This window comes from Bombus vosnesenskii, unplaced genomic scaffold (assembly GCF_011952255.1).
Source record: "Bombus vosnesenskii isolate JDL3184/JDL3185 unplaced genomic scaffold, Bvos_JDL3184-5_v1.1 scf7180000013265, whole genome shotgun sequence".
Classification (NCBI taxonomy): domain Eukaryota; kingdom Metazoa; phylum Arthropoda; class Insecta; order Hymenoptera; family Apidae; genus Bombus; species Bombus vosnesenskii.
The window spans coordinates 8,220,826-8,237,161 of record NW_022882925.1 but is presented as its reverse complement, the minus strand read 5'-3'; the positions used below and the strand labels follow the sequence as shown (position 1 = coordinate 8,237,161).

The following is a 16,336-nucleotide window of genomic DNA, read 5'->3' as shown; positions in this document are numbered from 1 at the left end:
AGAGTATCGTATATTACAGCTGACGAAAGTAGAGTTTGAATAACTCTAAATGACTAGGCATTTATCAAAGCTAAGACTGGATGTTAATCAAATTTAACTATTCCAATCAATTGATTCCATCCATGGAAATCGAATTGCGACTGCAAAACAAAAACCATTGGTAAACATAACACTGTTCGCTCACCGGTGGCGTAAATTGAACATCATCGAGAGCAAGTTCCGCAGGCAATAGTTCAGGAAAATCAAAGAGTAGAAACGAGTAAAAAAAAGAGAAAACGGGGAAAAACATAAAATATTAAAAGTAGAAACTATAAAAGGGGGAAAAAGCGCGCGAGAAAACTGTCGCAAAGAAGTGGTCGGGGGAAAATGCTCTCTCGTGAAAACGGATTCTTTTGGGCAAACCGCGCGGTCTTCTGGCTCGAACCTCGCTATCGTGCCCTCGTTTGACCGGGTAAGCCGCGCGGTCAGAGTAAAAACACACACTCACACGTCCATCCACGCACATATATACAAGTTACACGTACAAAGCGGAACAGAGAAAGATACGTATAGAGGAAAGAAAAATTCATTTTGAAATGGCGCTGCCCACGGAGATGCTACATGTCGAACTCTAGTGTCCTGGTTCGTGGTAGTACCGTGAATTCTGGCTGGCTGCCAGCCAGTTGCAAAAGGACCGGAAGAGATCCAGCAGCCAGCACGAGGGGTTGGCTGCGGGGGTGGAGCGATCGCGTGCAAAAAAAATGACACGCGTGTATCTATCATCGTAATACCTGTCAGGAGCGGCCCTGTGTGCGTGTATCCGGCTGCATATACGCTGTTACATACTTGCGCACAGCTGGACCCGCGTGTGTTTGCACGGCCGGTCGCGTGCGAGCAAAACTTTTCGAAAACTATTCCGGGCCAGGTAGAGAATCTATTTTCGGACGTTGCTGCGGAGAGAAAAAGAGGGTGAGCGAGGGTGGCACGTGAGAGAGATACCAGATGAAGGCAGACCAATGGAAAGAGACAAGGTTGCAGGGTGCAGGAAGAGCAGAGAAAGGGACAGGATGAAAGAGAGGAACGAAGCGTGCATGCAGGAATGCAGAACGTGAATCGTGCGGCAAGAGAGAAGGAGAGATGCACAGGGTGCACGGTACCATCCCGGGGGATGAAGGGGCAACGTTACTACTGCACTGCAGCAAGTAAACTTCGGCAATATACATATGTATATTGGTCTGTGTGTGCATTGGCGGCCGTGCAAGAGGGACGCACATGGGCATAGTCAGGTCCTTCGATGGAACTCGTATATCTCCTTTTTTTTTTTATCGTTGTTCTTCCCTGATTCTGATTTACATACCGTTCGGGCTCCAGGTACCATTTTACCTGTGTGTCTGTTTCTTTTGTGCAGTTTTTTGTTTCGGTTTTTCGGCCATGGCATACGTTTACGTTGATTTTTGTCGTCTCTAACAAGCCGGTGCAGGTGTGACGAAAGGTTCGGAAGGGGTTGTATAATCGCTTTGTTTTCACGATCGATCGCTCTGGTTAGTTTGAATATTTTTTCATTTGTCTCGATCGTGCTGGGGAAATAGCGTTTTGCGAATGAAACGGTTCGCCGTTAATAGGAATTGTTTTTTAAGGGCTGGTGTGTGAGATCGTGGTGAAAAGGTTGAAAATATATCTAGGTGTATAGCTGGTCATTATCGGGCCGTTATATTCACTGGCAATGGAAAAAAAGCAGCATTGAGAGTTCTAATTAGCGTTTGAATCTTATTTAATGGAAGTTTATTCAACACTGAAATATGTATATCGCGTAAACGAAAAATTTATTATTATTTCTTGTATATTTTTACGATGCAGTCATTTCGCATGCGTTCACTGAATGTGATAACCACGATGTTAATTAAATGTTCAAGATTAAATAATAGTTTTACGTTTGAATGGTAATGCGTATAATATCTAAACTTAGCTACTTTTATTTTCTATGCTTGTAATATAATAATCTATAGATCCCAGAAGATCTAAAACAGATTAACCCGCAGCTGGTATCGTTGGGACACAGGTGACCACAACAGTTTGAGTTAGATACAAATTAGGTTATTTAGTTTTAATTTGTAGATACATAGCGTACATATTTTATATATTACGCAATACAATTAAATAACATAATCCAGACTTATACAATATAATGAAATATACAATAATAAAATATATGAATAATGTAATAAAATGCTTAATAAATTAATCGTATGATCATTTTCTGAAAAAAGTATGAGGTGGTATGGTGATAGGTGCGTAAGGAACTACTCTTGGTGTTTTTAACGAACAATAGTTTATTTAGAACTAATCAACAATCAGAGTTAACAATTAACAATTACACTTAACAGACAACTGGTAACAACTAATAAATAACGATAGACACCGAGAGATCATTCGACGCGTTGCTATGCAAAATAGTACCGAGGAGTTACACATTTAATGGCGTAAGGCAGACTGCCTGCCCTTTTGTTTCGGATCGCACAGATTCTTCCCTTCGTAGCTCATCGATATGCCCCACTAGCGTGCATTCATTAGATGTGCCGCCAGTGCTGGTACGTGTATGCTCTTCCGAGAATTCGGCGGAAAGAGTGTGAAGATATCGATGGTACATTGGGCACGTCGGTGTTGCGCTTTGGCGGCGTCGCGCTTTGCATCCGGAGCCGTTGAAAAGTTCCGTGGCCCGTGCCGCTACAAGTATATTCACCCAATACAGTTGTTATTTAAATCAATTTAATTATTGAACAAGTAGCACTCTAAAAATAATTATTCTAATGAAATAGTATTACACTGAATTTACTAAATTCTAGATTACCCCATATTGCTTTCCTTTACTAAAGCAAGTAAACTATTACTCGTATAGCCAATTAATTTGTCCCTATTGTGTTTCAAGTAATCTTGTCACACTTCATAGCAATTCACTTCTATATCAATTATAATGTCATGAATTTCTCAAGCAATATCCTTAATATTTTCTGGCATTTCCAAACGATATCTATCGGGATTATCTGATAGAAAGCGAAAGTTATTCGAGCTAGGATGAACCGCGTTATACCACCCGCGTTATATCTAGGCACTTGATTGGATTCGAAATATTTGAGAGAATAATGGTTTTCCATGTTCTGGAGTGTTTGAGAACTACGTAAAAGGGATTCTACGGATTATATCCGGAAATTTCGTGCTGCCAGAGGCTTTCGGGCAAACCATGATCTCTCGAGTTCCTCAAGATCTCGACTTCGTATAATTATGTCGAGAGAGCGAGATACGCTACGATGGATAGCGTTATTCTCGTCAAAAAGTCACCGTGTATGACTATGAATAGGGGTTAGTTTCAAGTACTATCTTGGAAGCTAACAACCTTCTGTTCATGTTTCATCGTAAACGACCTGAGAAGTGCCATCTCGAAAAATCGTATTCGTCATTTGCAATTTACGAATGTACCTTTAGAAACTATTGTATTAAACAATTTTTACGTTTATTTTATCGTAACCTTTTAAAGCTACATACCTTGAAGTGTAGGTTTTCAAGTAGATTTTAATTATCTTTAGTTTCCAGTTATCGTAATCCTTATCTTCAGATTTTCTCGTACCTAAAGCTGAAAATTTTATATCTTCCATCGAGCTGATTAATAATCTCAGTGAAGATAACGTATTGCTCGAAACAATTAAAACTTACGTACCTAGATGACTCTGTGTACTTTGCACGGTGATATTTGTACAGAATCCAATTTGTATAGATCAGAAAGCGGGCGTAATGAAATTCACGTGAAATTCGTAATTATTTTATGCAGCGTATAAATGTAGCTTTCTAATTAATTGTTAGCTCGTCGTAAAAGTAAAAATGTAATATTGGATTAGGTAAAAAATAGAATTGAAAGTTATTTTATCATCAGAGATTCTAATTTTAAATAGTCACACTGATGCAAATATTTTCTTTTTACTTATTAAATTGGTATATTTGTAAAAATACGAAGTTCGCCGTTTAAAAAATGTTATATCATCTTTCTTAACAAAATAAATAGTGGTTTGTTTTGTGTTGAACTTCGTGTTGAATTTCATTTATACAATATTTCAATGGTTTCGACATTGATCAATTAACAAACTTTGAAAAGACATCTTCCTGGGTTCTGGACATTCATCATTTATATTATTAAATTCTACGAGAATGACATTTCTGCTTGCAATATCGCTGTATTAATATTATATATCAAATTGTCGTGTAATATGAAGCAAATTAGAATTATACCCAGTGACTCATAAATGCATGTCATACTCCAGTAGTTGAAGCCCCACGCAAAATAAATAAAAAACATTGTACAAGTATAATATGTCCTACATACCTTACATTTAATTATGGACTTTATGTATAATACAGAATTAAGTATGAGATCAAATAGAAGGCATTGATTATGAATTGTCGACCATTACAAATTTGTATTATAAAATCCATCCATAATGTTACATGAATAGTTCTGTGAACTTATTAATTATTACAATAATGAAAATACTGCTTTAACACAAATATCCGTCAATCTAGAAATTATACTACATCGACTAAATTCCAGTATCCATTAACATTTGTAAAACAATAGCAGGGAAATTAAATTTCGCCTAACATTTTAGCTAAAATTTTATCCCCTATCATCGACACAGACCATTATATTGAGTGCATGATAATGTTGCCCGAAGGAAATTATTGGCCGTTATTAATAAAATCAAGCAAAATTTACATTAATGTTAACATTATAAGCATATTTAGTTTATTATGATCATTACTGCAAATATGTATCTACGAAATATGCAAATCTACGCAAATATGTATGGTACGAAATTACTATTTTGGTATTACGTGTTACATCACCTTAATTACACCATTTCGTTATTTGATCTTACTATAATTTTGCAATTACGCGCAATAAAAAAGAATAGCTTAAATAAATGTTATTCACTTTGATAAAAGGTATCCGAATAATATAAAGGTAATACCATCTCATACTTAAAGAAAACTAGATGCCTCTTTCTTCACTCTACAACTCATCATAAGAAAACGGATTGCATCCCAAATAATTAGCCCCCATATACCATTTAATTGCAGCAAAAATAAAATCGATATCTTCATTAGTTACTGAGATAACAGCTCGTAACACTTTATTTGGGTCCCCCTGTACATATGAGAATTTTCTACGCTAACTGTACGAATACATTTGAGAATAACTGTACCTACTTACATCACACATGTATCAACGACATGGCGAGATACGACTGAGACGCCAGTACGAGGAACATTCGAAATCAACGTTGTCAAAAACTTCAATAAATCCCGGTTAGATCTGAGAATTTAGAATTCATGGCCATTCGGTTGGCGTGCGCCTCGAAGGGGTAGAGCATCGCCGGAATATTCAAGCGTCGTTTCGTTTCACGACGGATATTGGATTTTCTGTGTTTCCGCGTGTTGGATCCGAGTTGACCCCGAGCTTGCTTGTTGACATAAGTGCGCGACATAAGCTTTTTCCTCCCTCTCTCTCCTTCTCTTTATTTTTTCCCCAGTTCTGGTCTAGCTGACGACCGCGGTTCACAGAAGTATACAACGTTATTGTTGCTTATCTAGTGGTTGTTTAAGGCGGCTTTAATACTCCGCGTCTCGAGGCCGGAATTTTTTATCGCGCTTTCTCTTTGTCATTAAGCATCATACACCGTTGTCCGACTTGTAATTTTTGTTTTTCGTTCATCCCCCAGCCGGTATTTCGCGGCTTTGCCTTTCGTTAATATACAATGACTACAAAAGTGAACTACTCATTGGAACAGAAAATATTTTATTTAATAAAAGTATGCTATTTCACAGGAAGAATATTAAAATTAAAAGACTGTTTTAATCTTTCCCTTAATCGCAAGCAAAATACATATAAACAATATTTTATTAAGACCAAACTCAAAAAATTATTACCTAAATAGTGGAAGAAAAAAATTTGTTATTTTCTACTTCAAATCAAATTCCTGAAAAATTTAGTTTTTCTAGTTACGTTACGCTTTTAGGAAACCGATGGTATCCTTTTAGAAAATAAATTTCAGCTTTAAAGAAATGAATATATCTCTTTCCTCAACATCAGACATTACATAACCGTTAGCGTTTAACAGCTGCGCATTCAGCTTTACGTGAAAATGACAAACGATAACACGAACACCAGCAAAGTTCGCAGATGTTAAGATTATCTTTTCAACTGGTCGATGTAAAGGATTTTCCTCTTTACGGGCGTGTGCACAAATCGTAGAAGCTAATGGAACATCTGAGCTCTAAATCTACATACATTTTGTAGCTTTAATATTCCACGTGTTGAAACAGAACCACGAATAAATATATTTCCCTTGACACTCACTGCATCTCTCTCCGTTTGCGTTAAATATTTCTACAATCTCGTATTTAATCTTGTATCACTCCATGCGAAATTTATCCAAATTGTTTCGCGTATCTATAAATTGCACGGTAAAATATTAAGAAATAACTTTATTGCGACAAAGTAACGAAAGAGATAGTCAGCGAAATTTATTGAATCAATTTAAAGTTTACATCGCTTGCGTAAAATTTATTGAAATTGCCCAGATGTTAAAATTTATTTCAGTTTAAAAATTGATTTTCAACTAATTCCATCTCTTGTATCGTTTTGTCGAACGTATCGTATTGTACCTGTAAGCAACTTAGTTTATGTAAAATTTTATGAAATGTATTGACTTCTAAAATTGTCACAACGCCATTACAAATTTCATAACATTTTTGAAATTGAATTAAACGACTCGGGGTTTTTTGAGAGGCTTAGGTTGGGGTTAGTCCATTAGACGACTTAGTATAGAAAGACTTTGAACAAATTGCAATTGATCGAAATTACGAAGAAAGAAGTAAAGGTTGCATTTTCCAATTTTTTTACCTGGGTTTGTAATGAACATTTATATCAGCTACATATATGCTGAAAATTCATTAAGGTCAGTTAACCTTGCTATTAGCTACTAATGCGGGTAAAAGTAGCGAAAATCGCAGTCTTCACGACTTTCAGATTAAAATTTACATCTTTTGATGCCTGTCACTTGTTTCCGTATCAACCGATTTCAATATATTATAATTTTCAGCATATATACATATAACTGATATAAATATTCTAAATGTGTTGTTTAAATGTTTATTACAAGCCCAGATAAAAAAGTTGGAATTTGTGACTTTTACCTTGTTCTTCACGATTCCTACCAATTGTAATTCTTTTCAAAAATATTTTTATACATCATTTGGTAAACTATTGCTCGTAACTTCTCAAAAAGAGCCCAAGTCATTTGGTACAACTTTAAGAATGTTATTCAGTTTTAAAGGGTGTTGCAACAACATTAGAAGTCATCGTATATCTTTAATAAAAGATGTTTCGCATCAAACTTTTGAGTATTTTCAATTTATGAGTACACATAGGTGCATATTATAAATAATTATAAAATTTCCGACAATTAAAAGTTAAATCATACTATCAGTTTTCAGTTTGCAACTGATTATTCCGCGAGATAATGTTCATATATAATGGAAAGTCATACGATTAGCATAAGACTATAGAACACAGTATCCTTAATTTCGAATAGAACTGTTACGAGAGAAATAAACTTTTCGCTTAAACTATGCAAGAACTTATGGTTCACTTTAGTATACTATTATACCGCTACGAAACTGTCTATAGTAACAATTATCAATTCCTAGTTTGCAGTTCAGAATGAGAAACCTTACTCAATCAGGATTTTTCCTCTTGTAAGTGAGCAAATTTACGTTTATAAGCGATTAAAACTTTATTCTTGTTAAAAATGAATATCTGCAAGCATTTACAATGCAACCGTTTATTAAGAAGAAATGAATACAAGTGGCATTAATTTTCAATATTGCTAAATTGTATAAGTTTGTATAAATGTTTGAATAATTCTATAAAAATATTAAAGTCATACAATGGCGTGTCAAAATGTCCAAATCAAATTAATTTTACACGTTTACGTTCAAAATTAAGGATCAGATTTTAGCTAATTGATAGTGGAAGGATTTTAGCTAATTGATGGTGAAAGATATTGAAGTTATAACAAATAAATACTGTTTACTATTGATTATGTATTTATTTGTCACGTTAATGTGTTTAAAAATAGATGAAAAAATCTATTATATTTATTTAGAAATATAGATAAGTGGTGCAGCTACTAACAATTGTGGTATCATTCAAAACTCTAAAAATGAGTTTACCAGAAACATCCAATCGAATGTGTCTGCGACAAATTCGCGATCGTTCTTCCAGCAAACGCGCGCGATGAAATTATTTTTGAGACACGATGGACCCCAGATATTAGTTGAAGTTTCTTCTTCAACCGAGTGGAAGTTAATCGAAGTTTCCACGTTGAAACTTCTTCAGGAGTCCCTGGCTTTCTTTTAACCTGTCTACGTTGCCGCGGAAGATTGGAATTAGTTTTGGGTTACGTGCGACTGAGACGAGTTCAACACTTCTCGAAATTTTGGTGGAGGTGTGAAACATGTGTATACACAAACCTAAGGCTTTCTATTATGGCTGTGGCCATACTGTGGTTATGAATTATTACGCTATAAGTCGTACAATTTGATATTTCAGCGATCTGGCTGATTTAGACAAAATTGAACTTGGATAGCGACCCACAGACATATATAACAATTTATTGTAAATTGAATAAAAATTCCCATATTCGAATAACGTAGTTTTCGTATAATTAAAGCCAACATAGGTTTGGTCAAAGACATATGCATGCTTTCGATAATAATAATAGAAAAATATCTAAAATGCCTCATTTTATCTAATTTGATAATAGGAAAATAGTAGAAAGGTAATAAAACATTCTATATATGTATATAACTACATCTGGCTACGTTTGTTCGCATATACGTAGAAATTCCTATATTAATTCGCGGAGCGATGTGAAACTCAAAGTTTGGACTTGAGGAAAGAACGATTGTGAGCTTCGTGTTCATAATGAGAACGCGCTGCTTTGAATTTACTTAATGCGAATTGAAAGTTTGATAGCCTGATACGCGGGTAGCGAATATTCATTGTATAACAATATCGGGGCCAATCAGACCTCTGACAAGTATAACAATTTATTAAAGCACCGAATGCAATCACCTGCGATACAATTCCGAAAATGGCTCCCTAGTTTGTGTTTACCAGAGAACTGTAACGTGTTAGGTGATACAAAATTCTTTTTTCGAATGATAATTGCCTCTTTTGATTGTTTCTTTACTCGATATTGAAACTAGAACGTCTTTATAATTTAAAAGATATTACTTGTAAAAATATTAAAATATTGAATATATTTAATTATTGTTTGTCCTAACAATAAGATATATTTTTAGTTACATCTAACAAGTTCTTTACACTTTTATGCTACTTTATGATAAAATGTTAAGTCGTAAAGTGACATTAACATAAATAAATCAACAAAAGTGTACTTATACGCACGAAGCAATCACGTTTCCGGACAATTTCGTGAAATTAACCGAACGAAACGTCGTATACTTAACGATAGAGAACCATTTCACAGGGCGATCATCTAATTACCCCTAGAGAGTGTCACGCTATTACTCAGTCCCGTGCACTGTATTAAGCGTCCGGAGAGAGAAACTTTCAGGCACCGTTCCGTTGCGGCAGTGCAGCTTTTAAGAAGAGCATTACGTGGCAGAGTCGACTGTTTTGCAATTTCTCGCCGTGTCGTGTAATTCTAACATTACCAGGGGAAACAACACAGGCGAAAAATTTCGAAACGTGACTTCACTCCTCGTCCACTGCCGGGAAAAATCTATTGTATTCTATTCTTTTAATCCTGACTTCCTCTCTGTCTCTCTGCGTGGTTGCCTTCAAGGTGCGATGGTTGCGCCTTTCATTCGCACTCCTAGTTAACAGCTTACGGTTTCTACTCCCTAACCCCGGAATTTCATTTCTTCTTTCTGACGAATTACAGAAATTTTTTTAGCGAATTATGAGCTTATTATCTCCTTCGTTTCGTGCCACTTTCATACCGCTCTTTGAAAAACTCTCTATTATTTCTGATAGTTTGGGATAGGTAACACCGCTCTTTTAATGCACTTGTTGGTTACATCGGTGAACAGTTACTTTTTAAAACATAAATTTTTAGTCCAGTTCAGCCCAAATATAAGTTCGCTAGACTTTCTATAATGATATACAGACGTTATAAAGGAGGATATATTTCTAAAAGAAATATTTACATATATCCTTATTTTCCAATACATCATTTTTTATTAGATTCTACATTTCACGTCCATAGTATGAAATTTTTGTAACTATACAAAAGTACTATCAAATGATATGAAAATTATTATAAATGATACCGAATCTATATAAATGAAAATACCAGCCAGTGTGTAACTTCTTGCGATATTACGTCAGAATCATCATGTTTTAACAATATACGTCGCTATATTTAGCTGAAATGTGAAAAAAGGTTCTACAGAAAGGTGAAAAAGAGAAACAGTGAAAGAATAGATGTCTATCGAAAGGAAAGGTAAAGACGGGGCCTACGATGATTGGCGAGGCGGTCGGAAATGAGCGAACGACGAAAGGTTGCTGTAGGACGCGGAGGATGGCCAGCCATTGTGCTCGCTAATCGAATTTTTCAAAATCGACGTCGCCGCCGTCTATTTCATTGGATAGCGTGGCATTTTTGTAACGGGGGCATTTTGCTTCTTTCATTCGGCAGCTTCGTTTTCCCCTCCCCTTTTACCGTTCTTTCCTCGTCGCCTCGATCAAGTTTTAATTGGGTTACCACAGCCCGGAAACTAAATAGAAAACGCCACAGCTGGATGCAATTAGAGCGTTTCGAGGTGAGAAATCGAACCAGAAAAAAAGAAACGTTAAAGACGCCGCTCGAAAACAGATTTCGATAGAACAATTGAACGATTCGGTTATTTTTTTCGTGGCAATTTTTATGGTGCTACGCGGACCTCGTTGTGTCTGATGCGTATCGTGAGTTTCATGAGCACTACAGCTACAATATTACGATTTTACTTCGTGGATATAATATCGTGGATTGTTCGAAAAATTTATAACGAATTTATTTTTATACAAATTTTATGAAATAATGTAGTGTATTGATCTTTTTTAGAATTACTATTACAATTATTATTTATTAAAATAACGATATCAAGAATTCTCAGATGTTTAGAAAAGATCGGAACAAAAATCAGTTATGAAAACATTTATTACGATTATCATTCTATTAAATATCCTCTCTCATCTTATTTTTTACGATTAAATCAGGTTGACTGAACTATCATCCACGTTTAAACACTTTAATCTTTCTGTTCCAAGTAATTAGCTTTAGAATTACTTAAATGATCCACAGAAAAAACGGATTTTCCTATATTGCTCTTTCGTTCTTTTTACTTGGAAATAAAGCAGATCGCAGAATGAAAAATTATATTTTAAGAATTGAATGTGAAATATTAGACCATCACATACTTTTGTGATGCAGTGTATGTTTCCTTGGTAGATTATGCTGATTTGTCGATTAATCATTTTTCAACTTATAAGCTATACTACGTTAGAATGTCGATTGTCTGAACGGCGTTTAACCGAACATCCGATTACTGGAATGTCGTTTAACTGAACATTATCCAAACAGCGTACACGCCGCTTAATCGAACAACCAATTATTCGAACACCGTTTAGTCAGATAACGTTAATGAAGTTCTCACCAACAAGCATAACATATGGAGTAGGTGAGTTTATCTAAATTTGAATATATATGACGTATAGGACAATAGTTGAGAATGCTCACAATAAAGGTCCCCGCAATAATACAGTTATATATGTATAGAAATAAAATCTTTATGGCGATGCGCGTCAGGGACCAGTATCAATATCACAGAGGACAATCATTCAGTTTGCTAAATGTGATTAACAATATAAAATTGAGAATAACAGGAGGATAGGAAACGAACGTAGATGATATCCTCGAGAAAAATCCACCGGATTCCAAGCAGTGACTCTTTTTGAAATTTCATTTGCAATTTGCATCGTGTTACCGGATCGTTTCCTCCTATTCCGTGCCAGTCACTCTTCCGCAACCTCTCCTCTAGGTTATCCCATTAATCTGAAATCCTCGTTGGGTTGATATAACTTTCTTCCTACTTTTTTTTCCACTCGTGCACCTGTTGCCATCGAAATCGTTTTACGAGACTGATCGATGAGGGAAAAGGACGTTATATATTTAAAAGCATCTGCAACGCGTTCGATCTAGCCTGACCCTTTCATTCGTGCATGGGCATCGTTGTGGAAAAAGGTTTTGATAGTCGAGCAATTAAAAAGTTATACTCCACCATTTTCCGTGCATCCGTAAACGAATAATTTTTTGCGAGGTGGAGATTACAAACTATGGATCGAGGACTCTTCACTGAATCTCGACAAATAAAAAACTTTCAAATTGTTGGCATCGAAATTTTGTTGACGAGCCGATGCGGTATCATGTGCAGACAAGACGATTAGTGTTTGCTGATAAATAGTGCTGGTAAACATTGCTTGTTTGTTTTCTAGAAATTTTTTAGAGGGGATTTTTTTCATATAAAACACTGACAGTTGAAGGACATCTTGATGACATCGAATGCAAATATGTACAAAGCTGCTATGTATGGAAACGTGTTGTAAAAGAATTTCAGATTTAATAAAAATTGCTTATATCTTATACTTTTTTAAAATTATTGGGATATATAAAAAATTGCAGATTCTCTTTTAGTTTAAATGCAATGTAAAGTACAATCTTCTATCTCTACTTAATAATAATTATGGAAGATAGCATTGATACCAATTACCTATCGATCGATACGCGTATCCATATATTTCAAGAAGTCTCACTCTGTTTGAAACTTGAAACATCCACAGTTGAATGAAATATGCAAAAGGTGAAAGTGTGCAACGTGTTTCGCGTGTTACTTAAACGATATTTGCATTTACTGATATATATCACTGTATTAATACTAAACACCTATTTATATATCGGAAGGAAATCTTTTTATAAACATTTACGTCATTGAAACCATATCCGCTTCTTATAATCACGAGCGTGGCACTTTATTTTAAACTTAGAATTTCCGCAAGGCAAAGCACTCTCATAAATACCAACCGCGACTATTTTTATTGTATGCGACTATTCAACCTAACTTCCTACGGATACAATTTTAGTATTTGGATATGAAAAAATGATATTTAGTTCCAGTAATCACTATTTGAAAATATTTGTTAAAAGCGGATCGTATGTATAAATAAAAATAGTTTACATTTATGTTTTCATTCAGTCATTTCGTTGTTCAAACATAAGAACTAAATAAATGTTAACTTAAAATAACATTTATTTGTTGCTTTAAATTAATATTTTTGCACTTGATAATTTTAAAAATAAATTTAAAAAATATTGATTCTAAAGAATCTCTAGTATCAGAAGGAAATGAATAAATGTGAAAGATAAAAATGAAATATGCGTTTCGGGGAACGGACGCTAAACCATGAACTTTCGAGATTAATCGGTAACAAGAGACATTGAAAGTAAATCGATGAACGTGTCTAGTGCATTCACTGACGTCAATCGACGAAATGGTGTAGGTAGATTCGAACTCGTCAATGTAGATATCGAGTTTTGTGATCAGACAATATAAAGGGGCATATGTGTTATGAAGTGTTCGCAGAGCTGCCACGCAAGAACAATTCCATTTGAACCTATCCAAACGTTTTCTGCGATCATGCAGACATAGAATTTGCTATTATAATCGCAGAAATATTATGATATTGTATACCTTATTATAAAAATTTAAATCATTATTATTGTTGGATCTTAACCGCAAATCTTTACGCAATGAATTCTTACGATAACAAAGTAAAATATATATAGAGAGATTTGTTCCACTCATTAAATATCATAATGGACGGTTTAGCTGAGGTATTTCACGTAGTCATCCTTACTATGTGCATTCTATATATTCTTATACTTATATATTTCCCATAAATGCATAAACTGTCGCTACTTATCGCTATCGATACACGAATTCCAAATACAGCAAAAAGTTGAGAAAAGGCGATTCAATATTTCCGCATGTTAATAAATAATCATCATCGTTAGAAGGATTTTCATTATTATAGTCGTCATTTTATTATAGTCACAAGTAAAACTTTTCTTTTGATATTACCTCTGTTATGAATAAAGCAGACGTTAATAGATAAAAAAGTACTAACCTTTCTAACGACAACGAAGGTGTTAAACAGTCGTGGAAACTTGGAGCCGCTTTCTCCGAAGAAGAGCGAAATGAAGACGGAGGTGCAAGAAACGGCCTTCGTAGAGCATCGTTGTTGAGAACACAGGGAAGAAAGGAAACAATCGGACATAGAAACAAAGCAGGAGACATAATTTATTACATACGACAACTTTAGTCCTCCCGGAGAAGTAGAGTAGAGGCTGCATGTGATAACACTGGAATTAAAGTTACGGTGATTAACTGCCGCTACGATGCACGAATATAAACCAATGGTACTAAGGAGTTGCAAAGTTTCTGCGTTTACGAAAAAGAAAAAGAAGTATCGAAACTCTCTGGAAGAAAGCATAAAATTTTACGAATTATGACAAAGGTTTCCACAGTTGGGAATATATAGGATGTTAAAACTGAGCTCTAAGATTTAGTGAGCTTATAGTACTCACCGAGAAAAGTAAAAAATGTTTAATCAACGCACAGTGACTCGCGAAAATATTGAAACTCTTGCCATAAAAAATCGTTACGTATATTGTGTGTATTATACAAAACATTTTGAAATTTCATTAGCATTTCTAATTTCATTAGCATAATAATGAAACACGACTGCTATGATCATATTTGATGTAAAGATGCTCCATCATATTTCTTAATGAATGTGAGACAACATTTAAATGGAATCTTTAGTGAGAGATAGATAAGAAAGGAGGTCCAGCAGAATTGCATCTTCAATCACCTGACTGGAACTTTATGGGTGTCATTTGTGAGCACATTTAAAGACTCTAGTCAGAAATAATGAACTAAACATACTATAACGAGTAAAACATGTATATCGTGTGATACCAGACCATCCATGATCTGCAGATATTAATATTTCATATTGAAATGGAAAAAATACATCAAATATTTCTTACAAATGTGAAAACAATTTATTGTATTTCTCAGCGGAAGCTTTGTTTTTTATGGCTTATGTTGTCCATCTCGCTTTTCGTCTCGAAAGTAACAAGCGCGTCCGAAGGATATTTTTCAAAGTCAAAGGCTGAGCAGAAGAAGCTTGAGTACGATGTAAGCCCCAAATAAATTCCAAAGCATGTTACGCTTTAATCGCCGCTAGTTGCATCGCTTGAAACGCAGTCAGAAGCTGTGGGAAGCGAGAAGAAGCGAGATGCCTGTCGGCAACGATTTTATCCTATTGATTTCGCGCGACCCACGCGAGAAGAGAGTACGACCGAGATGGAAGACCTTGACATCAATATCGGGCACAACAGCTACCTCCGTTTTCCCCACCCTCGCAACAATTCCCCACAACGCTTGCCCCACCACCGCGCGATACATCCCCACTACTATGCGTTCTATCCCCACTCCATCGCTAGACGTGACCACGTGACACGAATCGGAGCCGAGGGACGGAGAAATCGGATGAGGTCGGCTCCTCTCGTAAATACTCGTCCGTCTGAACCTCCCAGAAACATCTGGCCCGAATAGCCGGACGTAAGTTACTGGCGTAATATGGCGCGAGCTGTGAAATATTCCCGCTCGAAGCTCGCCGACGGCGACGTATATTTAAATAATTACACCCACACCGCCTGCCGTCCTCCATTCCATATTTTCACCTCCTTTAGCGTCCCACTCTTTCGATGTAATTTCTTACGTGATACTCACCGGTGAGCGAGCAACCCTCTCGAGAGGGTGCAAGCGGTACATTCCTTCAAAGGAGTGTTTAAGCGCTAAGTACAGGTATAATGGAAGAAACAAAGGGCGGTATAATGTGTTTCGCACCGGCATTGTTCGATATAATGCCAGATTCGTTTGGCCTCGATTTTTTCTTCTACAATCACGGTGCTTTCGGAGATACTTTCTTAATTAATTTCACGGCAAAGATTATTATCAAATAAATTCTCTATTAAAGTTTCCTTTGCACGCTACTATGAGATTAATATCGTTAAAGTGATACTATTATTTATTAATAGGCTCGGGCCGAATTTTTTCCTTTTCAAATTTATCAGCGTAAGTCGAAAATCATGCAACACGCTCAATAGCTTTA

At 35.6% G+C, this 16,336-nt stretch overlaps 1 protein-coding gene across 3 annotated transcripts in view; it reads left to right on the top strand.

The window, feature by feature from the left end:
* LOC117242982 (dipeptidase 1-like) overlaps positions 1-16,336 on the top strand; it is a 146,113-nt gene that overhangs the window by 51,174 nt on the left and 78,603 nt on the right. The gene's annotated exons all lie outside the window — the stretch shown is intronic.